At 39.4% G+C, this 13536-nt stretch overlaps 1 protein-coding gene and 1 non-coding gene across 6 annotated transcripts in view; one reads left to right on the forward strand and one right to left on the reverse strand.

Moving 5' to 3' along the window:
- Nucleotides 1-13536, forward strand: part of Scfd2 (sec1 family domain containing 2) — a 413685-nt gene that overhangs the window by 184424 nt on the left and 215725 nt on the right. The gene's annotated exons all lie outside the window — the stretch shown is intronic.
- LOC141411108 (U6 spliceosomal RNA) lies at nt 644-749 on the reverse strand. Its single transcript, XR_012435949.1, has one exon. It is a non-coding gene; the product is annotated as a U6 spliceosomal RNA (small nuclear RNA).

Consider the following 13536-nt stretch of genomic DNA (forward strand, 5'->3'; position numbering starts at 1 on the left):
TTTTTTTTTTTTTTGCTTTTATACTTAAAATCATTTTCTTTCTCCTTTTATTTTATTGTTTTTACCTTCATTTACATGTGTATACGTTATTTGTGCCACCTCCCCCTCCAACTCTCCTGCTTCCAGGCAGAACCTGTTCTGCCCTCTTCTTTTCTGATTTTGTTGAAGAGAAAACATAAGAGATAATAAGAAAGACATACCATTTTTGCTAGCTTGGGATAAAGATAGCTATACAGAGAGACCTTAGCATTACTTCCATACCCTTGTGTATCGCAAACCACATTGGTTCATTTCTACCAGATCTGTTCATTACTTCTTGGTCCCCTTCCCACAGTGGCCTCTACTAATTTAAGATTATTTTATTTGCTTCTCAACAGGGAGCACATCGACCACATTGAAGTTTTAGGTTTCCTTTCCTTTCCCTATTTCTCCTGTACGTGTTCTCCCCTTAGTGTGTGGCCCATGTTCAATAATATTATGCATTTGTTTTGGGTCTCTAATCTGCATATGAGGGAGAACATGCAATTGTTGGCCTTCTGAGCCTGGCTAATTTCACTTAAGATTATGTTCTCTAGATCCATCCATTTATTTGCAAATGAAAAAATTTCATTCTTCTTTTTCATTCTTCTTTGTGGCTGAGTAAAAAAATATAGAACATTTCATGAATTTGCGTGTCATTCTTGTGCAGGGGCCATGCTAATCTTCTCTGTATCATTCAATTTTAGTATATGTGCTGCCGAAATGAGCACTTGAAATTTCTTGAGTGCATCTTGTACATACATTCCGGTTAACCATGTCTAGTATCTTCTCCATGAACTTCTCAGTGATTTCTTCCAAGATTTCCTCTTTGAGGGTTTTTATGTGGGTGTCACTGGGCTCCTTATTGACATTTATCATTGTTTTGTTGGAGTCAGGAACTGGATATCCATTTTCTTCATTTCCCACTGAATCCTGTATTGAATTATTATTATTATTTTTTCGTTTTGAAGAGAGTGGTTTCCATCCCTTCTTCCCACTGCTCCCTTGATGCTGTGCAGCTATGTTCTTGATAGGATAATTGGTGATTTTAGTTGCTTATTTTCTTTCCTTTGATTTAATTTTTGTGTTGTGACTGACTTGGTTGTTAGCTAGGTTGATGTGCTCTTTCTGTCCCTGGCCTGGAGATGTAATCTAGCAATAACAAATTCACAGTTTCAATGTCAGACCAGTTGTTTACATATTATATAGAAAACCCCTTGGTGACAGTATCTATAAACAGTGGGAGTTGAGGGATAATGGTTATTAGGCTAGATATAGAAATTTGGGAAATTGGTGAAGGTGGCACTAAAAGGGGGTGTGGGAAAAGGGGTGGGTGGGTGGGTTGGGGAAGAGATGGGGGGCTCCTGGGTTTTGTGGTCCTTGTGTGTGTTTGGGTATATTTCTGTTGTTGTAGTGGAGGATGCTTGTGTCGGGTTTGCAAGGAGCTGGAGTTGTGTGTAGTTGATGCAGTAGGCTAGTCAGCAGGTGGTGAGTGTGTAGGAGAGAGCGGTAGTTGGTGACAGGTTGGAGGGGACAAGACAGGGATGTGAAGACAGGGGAAAGAGTGTATGAGAAGGGGCAGAAAGAGTAGTTGGGAGGGAGAACAATGGATTGTAGCACAGGAAAAGGAGGGCAAGTGAGTGGGTAAGGATAGTGATGGTGAAGTTACTAATACAGAAAAAAAAAACGCACATGCAACAAAAAACACCAGGTTCAGGAACAACAAAAACTTCAGTCTTTTGGTAAAAGTTCTGGAGTTATTCCTTAGATATCCAATCCTGGTATTGGCATTCAAACAGGAGCTCTGATGTTGTCTCACCAGGTGACTGCTTATGAGTAGTATTTGGTTTCTTCTGTCCACAGGGTTAGTTGCAATTGTGAAATGACATAAGTCTGCCAGTTCATGCAGGGTGGTTAGAGCTGTTGTTGTTTTCACCAGGTGGCAGCTTCATTGCCCTTCAACTGCAACTCTGTTTTGTCAGCTCCTCCCCCAGCAAGGTGGGGCAATTCAGTTTTGAATGTTGCCCTCTGTCCCACAAGATCAGCTCTGGGATCCACCACTTGCCCAGCTTTGGGAGTTTGGCTTGTCACCATGCTTCCACTCTCAGCCTTTGTTGCTTGAGCCATGTTCATTCACCCAGTGCTTGGCACTGAGAGTGTGACACCTTGCCCCATCCTGGTTTCCTAGGGCAGGTTCAATGTTCCACCCCCACCTCTACTGTCAGTGTTAGGTTACAGCTCACTGTTTATGCTGTTCAGTTTTGTTGCAGGGACAGTTCAGTCTGCCCAGTGGCTGTGCTGAATTATGTTCCTGGGGGTAGGAAGGGGAGTTGCCCATGGTGTGTGATGCTTACCTATTTGTTCTGCAGATTGACGCAAGCAGTTTTTAAGCCAGCTGGTGGGAGGAAATGACTCTGCTTTTCTCAGTGCAGCGTGGAGAAAGGAGGCTTTCCCTGGGTTAGGGGTTCAGATGTTGCTGAATTTGATTCTAATTGATGCTCTGTCTTCTGCTTGTTGGAAAAAAAAATAAATAGAAATGGCCGGCCGGGCTTTTTTCCTAGGGCTGGACACACTTTGCTGGCTGTACCGTGTGGGATTTTTATGGCTGTTAGGTGCAGCTAAAAGCTGATTTAAGGGTCAGTCTTTGAGTTTTATGTGACCTAATGTGATAGTCATTATTATTTTGGCTAGAAGCAATCAGAATTACCCAAGTGTAGTTCCAACTTCTCAAGATGGTTTCTGGAGTCACAGAGTTTATGATTTCTGATTCCCTACCCTAACCACCATCTTGGATCATGTGTATCTTTCCTACCTGGGTGATCTTGGGAAAGTTACTTAGTCTCTCTTTACCACCCCCCCCCCGTTATTTCATCTCTAAAATGAGGATATAATAATACCTGTCTCATCGAATTGCTGTATATAGATATTATTGTTGTTGTTTCCTATTATGTTAAACTATCGCTTCCCACCTATTTACTCTATTTCTTTCTCATTGTTTATCATGATACAACTGTGTTCCATTTAGTGGCTGAAGTTCTTGCCAGGACAAGAACTTTTTCTTCTCTTTCATGGTGATGGTGCCGGAGCTTGTTAGCGCCACAGTAAGTAAATCTTGGAAATCAATCCTTAGGTGGTTCCAGTAGGTCAGCATTGGGTTAAAGTATACAACATTATATAATGATAGCAGATGGAATATTAGAAGCAAAGACCCATTTGGGAGAAGAGAAGAAAAAATGGACTGGAGGTGTGGCTCAAGCAGTATAGTGCCTACTTTGTAAGTGTGAATCCCTGAGTTCAAACCCCAGGCCTGCCAAAAAAATTTCTGAGGGTTACTGCCAGTGGGACGTGTAGGATATAATGAAAGGATGTAAGAGGGTGAATATGGTAGAAATATTATGTACTCATGTATGAAAATGGAAAAATGAGACCTGTTGAAACTGTCCTAAGAATGGGGGGAGAGGGAATAAAGAAGAATGATGGAGGAATAAATTTAACTAAGATATATTGTAAGCACTTTTGTAAATGTCACAATGTACCCCCAGTACAACAATAATAGGATAATAAAAAAAAATTAAGATGAAAAATGAGTGTGACCTTGGTAGATACTTAGATTAGTACTCTTGATTGACATCTACTTAAAAAAAAAAAGACACACTAGCAGTGCAGCTCTAACCATTATACACCAGTTGTAACCAATTGCCTATGTTTATGTCATATGAGATAACATGAAGGCATGCTGGCTGGAATGCCACTTTCTCCTATGACAGGAGTCAAGATCACATGTCTTGTGGCTCCACCTTATACCTTGTCTTTGCAATATAGCCCTGTGACTGTGAGCACAGCCCTGTGTGGGCCCTGCCAGTATTTCACAGGGTCATTTCTTCTGTGGACTTGGAAGAGACCTGAAAGAGTTGTCTAGACAGCATTCTCCTGATTCCCTTAGAAGCAAACTGATTTGCAGACTCAACGCAAGCCATTGCTGTTCAGGATCCTGTTTTGCTTGGCCTGTTTGGTGTTTGTGATTGCTTTCAGCTGAAGGACAAACTTGTAAACAGACTTTACATGAATAGCTGCATTTTTATTTATTTATATATTTATTTTGATTTCTCCTTTTTAAAAAAATGTAAGGAATGGCAGGAATGGTTGGAACTGAGTGGTGGCTGTCTGCTGCAGGAGGCCTGTGCTCCCAGCCTGCCTCAGAATCTGTTCCTTGCTCCATTCTCTGGTATTACCTATGGCCTCATTTTACCATCTCTGCAGTGTTCACGTGACCTCTCCCTGGGGGTGCAATGGATGACTGGAATGAGCATCACTTCTGATCCATTTGGAAATGGTTCACTTAGTATTTTCTTACTTTCTTGTAAACAGGATCTCAAGATCTGCACAGGATGTGGTACGCCGTAGCCACTTGGCAAACATCTGTTAGATGAATGAATCTACACTGGAAGTCCTGAGTGCTTGGGGACCCAGGGTCATTTGGCTCAAAGAAGAGGCATTAGGGGGCCGTTTGGGGACATTAATAATATTGTTAAATACATACAGACTTTGGATGATAACTGGCAATTTCCCATGTCCATGAAATACAGGATTTTATTATTATTTTGTGATGGGATACCTTGTTCACTTTATACCTAAAGTCCTTTTCTGGGATATTAAACTTTGTTGACCATATAAAATTTCAACAAATTGCCTTTCTTTTCACCCAAGCAAATGTCCTTTTGGGTTCAGTTGGGTCTGACTGTCTCTCTACTGTTTATTCCTCCCAATGTGGACTATGGATCTTTTATTTAGCACCAATTTAAGTGAACCTGGGCCTAAGAAACATTTGGTGTTAAACATGTATACATGTTTTGTTAATTACACCTAGGTTCTGCCCTACCAGACAAAGTACAAATTAGTACTGCTCTTACCACAGAAGTTTAGAACTAGGACTTGGTATGTCACTTGGCTTTGAATCCTGGTTCTCCTATTTATTTGTATGGTCTTGAGCAAGTTATGTCACATTTCTGTGTCTTCATTTTCTCATATGCAAAATGAGTATACCAGTAACACCTAGATCATAGTATCAGTAGGGATTACCTGGTAAATCATGAACTCTCAGCAAATGATAGCTACTGCTCTGATGGGGTGGTGATCATAGCAATGATATCTGCCTTAAACTACAGAAATGTAACCAGTAAGAACTCTTTTTGAGATTTAGTTGGTCTTTTTCCCCAGCTTTGCTGAGGTATATCAACAAAGAAGATTGTATGCTTTTAAGATAAAGGGTGCTAGTTTTAATTGGGCACATTACTTTGAGAGTTTCTCTGGTTACAAAATCTTTTTGTCACCATGCTGTAGAAATATTGGATTCCTCTTTTTTCATGTGGGCCACATGCTGGCAGACCAAGCATTCTGTCACTGAGCTCCACCCCCAGCTCAATTTTTCCTTGTAACATATGTTGGCATTTGGTTCTGCAAAGCAGGAGCCTATCAAGTACATAGGGGCCATGCCCCGCTTTGCTGTTTGAGAAAGGCAAATGAGGCTGTTTCAGGGAAGGTGATATCTTCCCACTGTAATTGCTCCTTTAAAAAAAAAATCCAGTGCTCTGCCTGGCTGCTGAAGGAAAACAAGGCTCTGATATCTACCTGAGCTCCTTGTAGTGAGAGACCATCTTTGGAATGTGGTGTGGCGTCATTGCCAATCAGCCTTGGCCTTCTGGGTTTCCTCTGTTATTGGAGTTATCTCAGGGTATCTGCTTTCCAGGGAGATTGCAGCCTCTTTGGGGGGCTTGGAAAGTTCTGGCATGTAAGCATACTTCAGCGGTTAGACATGTCTGTCCTCACACTGGCAGTCCTCACAAGTTAACAGTGTATGCTAATGTTGAGGGGACTTGACTTTTTTCACAGCCATTCAAACTCAGGATGATTTAGCTGACCTTATTAAACTTCTCTGATTCATTCCCTTACTTATTTTGAGCAGAAACTTGATTTGGAGGACAGCATTATAAAGAAAGTGGTTTTTTGGGTCCTTTCTTTCCACTTACTTAGTAACACTTTTCAGGTCTTTATCAAGAAATGGTAAATTCAGTCAGAGTTAGATTTGATTCCCAAAATCGCTTTTGTTCTCAGGTGATATGGATACCACTGAAACAATTCTTCCATTAAAAAAAAAAGCGAATGCCTTGCAGACTTGGAGCAGAAATATAGTGTGAGTGTTAAAAGGCAGAAGAGGTAAATGTAAGAGGAAGTCTTCTGGAGTCAGAATTTTTCTGTGATCTTGGCAAGTTCTGTCTTCTGTTTCATCCTCTGTAAGTCAGGAATGTGTGAACACCAGAGCTGTGGGAGGAGTGTGCTCGCCTGCTCACAGTAGGCACAGTCTGTAGCACGCTGCCTTATTACATGAGGTGCAATTGCACCTTACTCTAGACTGAACTGTTAGTGGATCTGTTATCCTGCCTTATTCAAGACTGAACCTGAAGAATACTCTGCTTATTCCAACTATGAGATCTCATATTCTCAAAACTTTCTAAGTACTTTTTTCTGATAGAAATATTCCCCTCATCCCTTTTTGTGACCATATCTCATTTCAAATTTTATTGAGCACTACAACCTCTTGATCTAATCAGTAACTACTCATCATTATGACTAGAAGAAATACACTCATCATTAGGACTGGTGTTGTTTCCTATCAACCCTAGGAGATCAGAAGCTGCTTGAGTTGAGCATTTCATTAGCTGTCCATCATTAGTGAGTGCCTCCTCCATGCTGTGCAAGAGTAAGTTCTGGGGTACTGTGTATACTAGGAAAAGCTCCTGCCCTCAAGAAGCTTATTCTGTGGTGGCAACATTAATTTTTATTCATATCTATGTCCTCTCACTTTGCATAGTACCTGGCATAGTAAGGTTTTGGTAAATTGAGTGTAACTTAACTGAAGTGGAAGTCCAATGTGTTCTCTCTGGGACTGTTCATTAAGAAAAAAGAAAATCTGGGCTGGCGGAACGGTCAAGTGGTAGTGTGCCTGCCTAGCAAGTGTGAGTTCAAACCCCAGTACCACCAATAAATAAATAAATAAAAGAAAATCTGAGGTTTTTCCTTTTAAGGACCACCTTGTCTTGATGTTTTACCTATTTACAATCTCCCCATTTGTCTAACTAGATGCAAACACATCTACCTATAACTATTTCCCAGCTGTTTGAAGAAGTCCTTCACTGTGATCCTATGAATATAAAATTGCCTATGATATTTGACTGTATCACAAGATGTATAAAAGGAGAGCTAGGCATGGTGGTTCATATCTGTAATCCCATCTACTTAAGAGGCAGAGATAGGAGGACCATGGTTCGAGGTCAGCCTGTCCAAAAGAATTAGTGAGACCCTATCTCTAAAGACAAGCTAGGTGTTGTGGCACCTGCCTGTAGTCCAAGTGACTCAGGAGGTGGAGGTAGGAAGATCATAGTGCAAGATCAAAAGCTCAGAGACCCCATCTGAAAAACAAAAGTAAAGCAAAAGGGGCTGGGGCATGGCTCAAGTGGTAGAGTGCTTGCCTAGTAAGCATGAGGCCCTGAGTTCAAACCCTACTACCACACACATGCACACAAAAGATATGTATAAAGAGGTTTAACAAAAATACAAACTGAGGCTGGGAGTTTGCTCTTGGATAACTTTGCAACTTGACAAATTCCTCCTCTAATGCACACAGAACTCCAATCTGCCTGCACACCAGCAGTCTCCCATTCTATGCCTCCAGATAGAGCAGCATGACAGTAGGTGGTGGGATGGGTAAGAGGAGGCAGAAGGAAGACCTAGTTGTTAATTTGGGTTTGTACAGAGCAGTATATATTATATGTTTTGTTGTTGGTGGTGGTACTGGGGCTTGAACTCAGGCCCTCACACTGAGGGCCCTCTAACATCTGAGCCACATCTTGAGTCCTTTTTTTTAGTTTGTTTTTCTGCTAGGAACTTATACTAACTTTGCTGCAGCTGGTCTCAAACTGCAGTCTTCCTTCTTGCCCCCTCCCACCTCTGTCTGCTGAGTAGCTGGAATTACGGTGTGCTCTACTACACCAGGCTTGTTTCTGAGATTAAGTATGACTAAATTTTGCTAAGGCTAGCCTCTAACCACAGTCCTCCTGTCTTCACCTCTCAAAGACACATTACATTTTTAAAAACCACTTCTTGGTTAGGTATGCCCCTATCATCTCCTAACTAATGTTCAATGTAAAGCTGTTCAGAATTTTCACAGTGAATTCCCTCTGTACAATTAATGTATGCTAATAAAAATGAAGAAATCACTTCTTACCTGTGAGGGGATTTCTGTGGTCCCATTGCATAGCTGAGGAGCAATGACAGATGTCACATCTGTATCCTTAAGCCAGAGTGAAAGAAATGTAGGTACCCAAAAGAAACAGAGATATTAGAAAAACAGAAGATGAATGTTTTGCATATTGAAAGGATATATGTCTTTTATACCATAAGAAGTAGTGAAAAAAAATCTGAAACATTTTATTTTTACTTTGGAGCAGAAATCCCATTGTTAGAACTTTTAGAAGGCTAGTATCTGTACAAACCTATTAAAGAAAATTTTATGATTGCCTTTATTGCTTTACTATAAATAAATATGCCAGGAAAAAATTAATTTGCCAGCTCAAGGTGAAGAAACTGTCAGCCCCATATCCAAATGTCACTAATAAAATAAAAGATTAAAACATTAACATGACTGCCTTTCCTCCCTCAAGTTCTTCATGTAATATCCCTATGACTCTAGCATGTACTCTGCCTTAGGGTAGTTATCTCCAATGATAGGACTTGTCTTTCTTTGAACTGTTTCAGTGATTGATGATCTATCTGCCACTAACTAATGGTCATTGATTCTGCACCCTAAAATCAGGATGAAAGCAAGTCTTACATGCTTACATGTGTGTGGAAGATTCTAAGATGGACCTGGCATAAAGAACAAGTTTTCACTGTATATTTAAAAATACTCTATCCAAATCTTTTCATCTTTGAGTTAATCTTACCATGTTCTTTCAGTGTTTCCAGAATGACATTGTTCTAAATCTCCTAACTTAACTATATGTTTTATTCTTCTTGTACTCAAATCTGTCTGTGCATCTAGTTTGTATTTATTTTTTCTTTGTCTATAGTATTTATCTTTTAATTTTGTGTGTATAGACCATTTATATTTATTGTAGTGGTAGAAATGCTTTGATTTAGTTCTGTTTTATTATTTTTCTGTTTGTTCTTTTTTCTTTTTTTTTGGAGTTTAAAAATTCTTTTAATATGAAATGAGGCTTATCTTTTTTTTATTCATTTATTCACATGTTCATACACTGTTTAGGTCATTTCTCCCTGCTGCCCCCCACTCCCACCCATTCCCCCTACCTCCCTCACTTCCAGGCAGAACCTGCTCTGCACTTTTCTCCAGTTCTGTTGAAGAGTAGAAATAAGCAATAATAAGAAAGACATAGCGTTTTTGCTAGTTGAGATAAGGACAGCTATACAGAGAGATTCCTAGCATTGCTTTCATGTACAAAGGTGTTACAACCCAGGTTGATTCATCTCTAACTGATCCTTACACTGGTTCTTTAAACCCTTCTCATGTTGACCTCTGTCACTTTAAAGTGTCTGTATTAGTTCCTCTGGAGTGGGGACATTCTTTTGGGGTTATTTGAATATTTTCTAGTATTCTACTTAAATTTTTACTGTGTGTATAATGTAGAGACATCACATATTTCTAAGTCACTTTATGTTGTAGTTCCCTTATATATATATTATATTTGCATTCATTAAAATTCCAGTAGATAATGTAATAATTTTTATTTCAATAACTGGACATTTTAAAGATATCACTGAAGGAATCATTTATTATATTGACCCAGATATTTACCATTTCTGTTGATCTATTTATTTTTATGTTCTCTTTTGTCTGAATAACTTCCTTTAGCAAGTCTTTTAAAAAACAGGTGTTCTCTCAGTGAAGTTTCTTAATTCCTTTCAATTGAAAAATATTGGTTTAATCTTCAATCATAAGAAATGTTTTCACTGAATATATTTATTGCCTTTTAGCACTTTAAAAATATTGTTCTACTTCCTTCTGGCCTTTATGTTTCTGATGAGAAATCTGCAGTCATTCAAATCGAATTTATGGCAGTTGGGCTACACTGGGTACAAGCTGGGGGAAATAGAAGGGGAGAAATGGTATATTCACCACCAGCTTGAGATTCAAAGTCTTTTTATTTTCATTCTGGGTTTAGTCATTCTGTCCAGGTTTTAATTCAGTAGGAGTGAAAATGTGGAGACTACTGACTTCATCTATTCAGAATCTCTCTCTTCATCTGCTCTGGGAAAAGACTGGGTATGTAGTTCAACAGGAGCTGCTAGCTCCCATTTTGGTGCTACTGTGTTATATATGCTGTGTGTACATCTATGTATGTATTTAATGAATACCTGCTTAGTGGTTAGTGTTGCCAAATATGGTTTTAGGTAAATTGCAAATTAATTTGTTTAATCTTCATGACAGTCTGATGAGGTACATATATAATTATTGTCCCATACTTTACAAATAAGGAAACTGAAGGAATGAAAGTTGAAGTAACTTACCAAGGTCTATAGCTAGTAAATAGTGGAGAATTCATATCCCAGATAATCTAGTTTCAGAGAATAGCTCTTAAGCATTTCACTAAGCTGCCCCTAATTAATCTATTATGATTATGTAACAGTAATACAATGCAAGAAAAAATAATACCTCAATATTATTGAACACTTTCTATATCTTTATTCTATCTTAATTATTTTGTGTGCATTATCTAATTATAGATTAATTAAGTCATTAAATAAATTTGTTCATGTATCCAAGTTTTATTGAGAGTTATGTCAGGTACTGTGCTAGGTGCTAAGATACCAAAAGTCAAGAAGACAAACCCGCACTGGTGGAGGCTGTGTCCTAGCAGGAGGTGAGTCATTAAGTGAACCAGTCACCTAGCATTATAAGAGTGAAGCCGTGAAAAGTACCAGAGGAGGTGTTAGTGGGGAGTGTTCTAGTGGAGTTTCTAACTTAAGTCTACAAATCAGGATAGGATAGATTGTTTTGAAATAATAAACAACTCCAAAATTTCAGTGGCTTAAAACAATAAAAAACATTTCTTGCTTATACTATATGTCCATCAGAAGTAGTCTGAGAGCTCTGTTCTCCATGGTTATTTTTGTCCTCCTCACTCACAGGCTGACAGAGCAGTTATTAACAAACACATGGCCATTCTCAAAAGAGGGAATGAGCAGGGAAAACAGGTCTGGTGATTAAACTTTTTGCCAAGATCTGACATAATAGCTTCTGTTCATGCCTCCTTGGCCAAAGGGTGGGTCATGGTCACTCCTAACTTAAAGGCCTGGGAGTGCAGTCCTTCGTTTCCTCCTAGAAGGGAGAAAATCAGAAATGTTTGGGGAATAGGATTAAGATCTTCCAGGCTAGACCTCTGATGAGGGAAGGTTTTTTTTTTTAGGAGGCAAGCTTTGACTTGATTTCTGAAACAAAAGACAAAGGGACTGGAGTAGGAAGGTGGAGAAAGGGAAAAGAATAGCACAAGGCCTCATGAGCAAAAGGCTTGGGTGTTTATTCTAAGAGAAATGGGAAATCCTTCCACTTAAGAGTTCTAAGTGGAAGTAATAATCAGACTTGAATGTTTGATAAGCTCCAATGGCTGTTATGAAGAATAGGTGTGAAGGGGGTGTGGTGCAGAATGAATAACGAGAGGCCAGCAGAGAAGCCATTGCCCTAGTAGAGCTAGAAAAGGTAGAGGTAGATTTAGGCAGTGGTAGTTGAGAGAAGTGGGTAGACTGGAGAAGCAGGGCTTGGAGGTTGATGGGATAATCCTCCAAGATCGTCTGAGGAATCCATTATTATCCATATTTTCTCACAGCTTGGCTAGTGAGTGGCAAACCTGGGATTCAAAGCTAAGACTGGTTCCAAGGTTATGTTTTTAACTTCATTGTCACATTACTTCAGTAGAGTATTTTGAGGAGGATTATTTTAGGGCTCTGACTTGACTCACATAGGGCTTACAGACCCTTTGACAGCAGATACTGTGACTCTTACTGTTATTTGCTCATATCAGAGCCATGGCAAATGCACAGGAAATCTCAATTGAATTTATATGATTAGAGGTAAAGTTAAAGTTGAGAATCATATGTAAATGCTTCCATTTGAATTAATTTATGCATTGAGGCTAATCTTTTTATATTATAAGATGTTTTCGGGGTAGTTAAGCCTTAGAGATTTTAGTTGACTCTGGTTCCTTCCTTACTGTCCTCTTCCATTCTGTGTTCCTTTTTTATCTTCACCCATCCATTTGGCCACCAAGTGGCTTTTGAATAACATTTACTTGGGGGCAATGTCCCAGAGTGGTTTGTAATGTGGAATCTAAAGTCATTCTGTAAACTCCTCTTCTACTGACATCAAAATCCACCCCTAGCTCAGTGTCTTCTGGTCCATGAAGCTTCCTCATCTGCCATGCAGTCATAAATGACCTTCATTTGTCCTGGCTGTTTTAAGCACATCTGTCGTACACTGACCCCCTACTTATCTTTGTAGTCTGTTCTCCTTGACAATGAGGAACTTATTCTTTATACTTCTTTCATTTTATCCAAATGAACTTATCATGGTACTTACCACACATTTGCTTCCTAATACTCGATTATGGAAGGATGAATGGTGTTTTGTCTTAATCTTATATTAATAAAATTGTTATAAGCTGTGAAACACAAGTGATCTTAAGATCCAATCAATAATAATGTGTCAGGTAACATGGAAACCCAAACTAATATATCCAAATACAAAAACATTTAAATAGTAAAGTTTGTATAGAAGAAATGCAAAAATTCACCTTATACAATTAATTTTCTTCTCAATTCTCAATTATATGTCAAAGACTGTCTTGGGCTCTAAGAGTGCAATAGCTTTCCTACAAGTCATATTTCGTCTACAGTTTGTCCTAATTTTTATCTTTCTAAGTATCACAAAATTTTCCTTCAAAGGTGAAAAATCTCAGCGATAAGTATAATTCAGAATAATTCCAGATTTCAAGATGGCTGATAAAGGGAGGAAGCAGAAAGCGTGCCTCCTAAAGTAAAATCTTGGAGAGATGCTGGAGATACACCTTACAGGAAAAACCACCAAGAAGACACAAAACTTTGACTCCTCCACACACCCAGACCACACATAGCATCTCCACTTCATGTTAAACGGAGAAACCAGGAGGGCTCCCATGCCGCCACCAGATGGCAGTGCCCAGATGGTTTGGGAAGACACTGACCACAAGGTGAGCTAAGCAGTACATGGAACTCCCACAGACTACCCTGGGCCAGATCAGCATAGCCCCCTGGACAGACTGACCCCCACCCAGGGAAAAAAGAAAAAGAAACTAAATAATGAGCAATAACAACAAAAAAGACACGTAGCAAAGAGGGTGGGGTGCCCTGAGCACCAAATGGGGGGTGGAATCCCTCACAATAAGCCAGCCAGAGAAGGCAGGAATGGCGGCA

The sequence above is a fragment of the Castor canadensis genome, chromosome 9 (assembly GCF_047511655.1).
Source record: "Castor canadensis chromosome 9, mCasCan1.hap1v2, whole genome shotgun sequence".
Classification (NCBI taxonomy): Eukaryota; Metazoa; Chordata; class Mammalia; order Rodentia; family Castoridae; genus Castor; species Castor canadensis.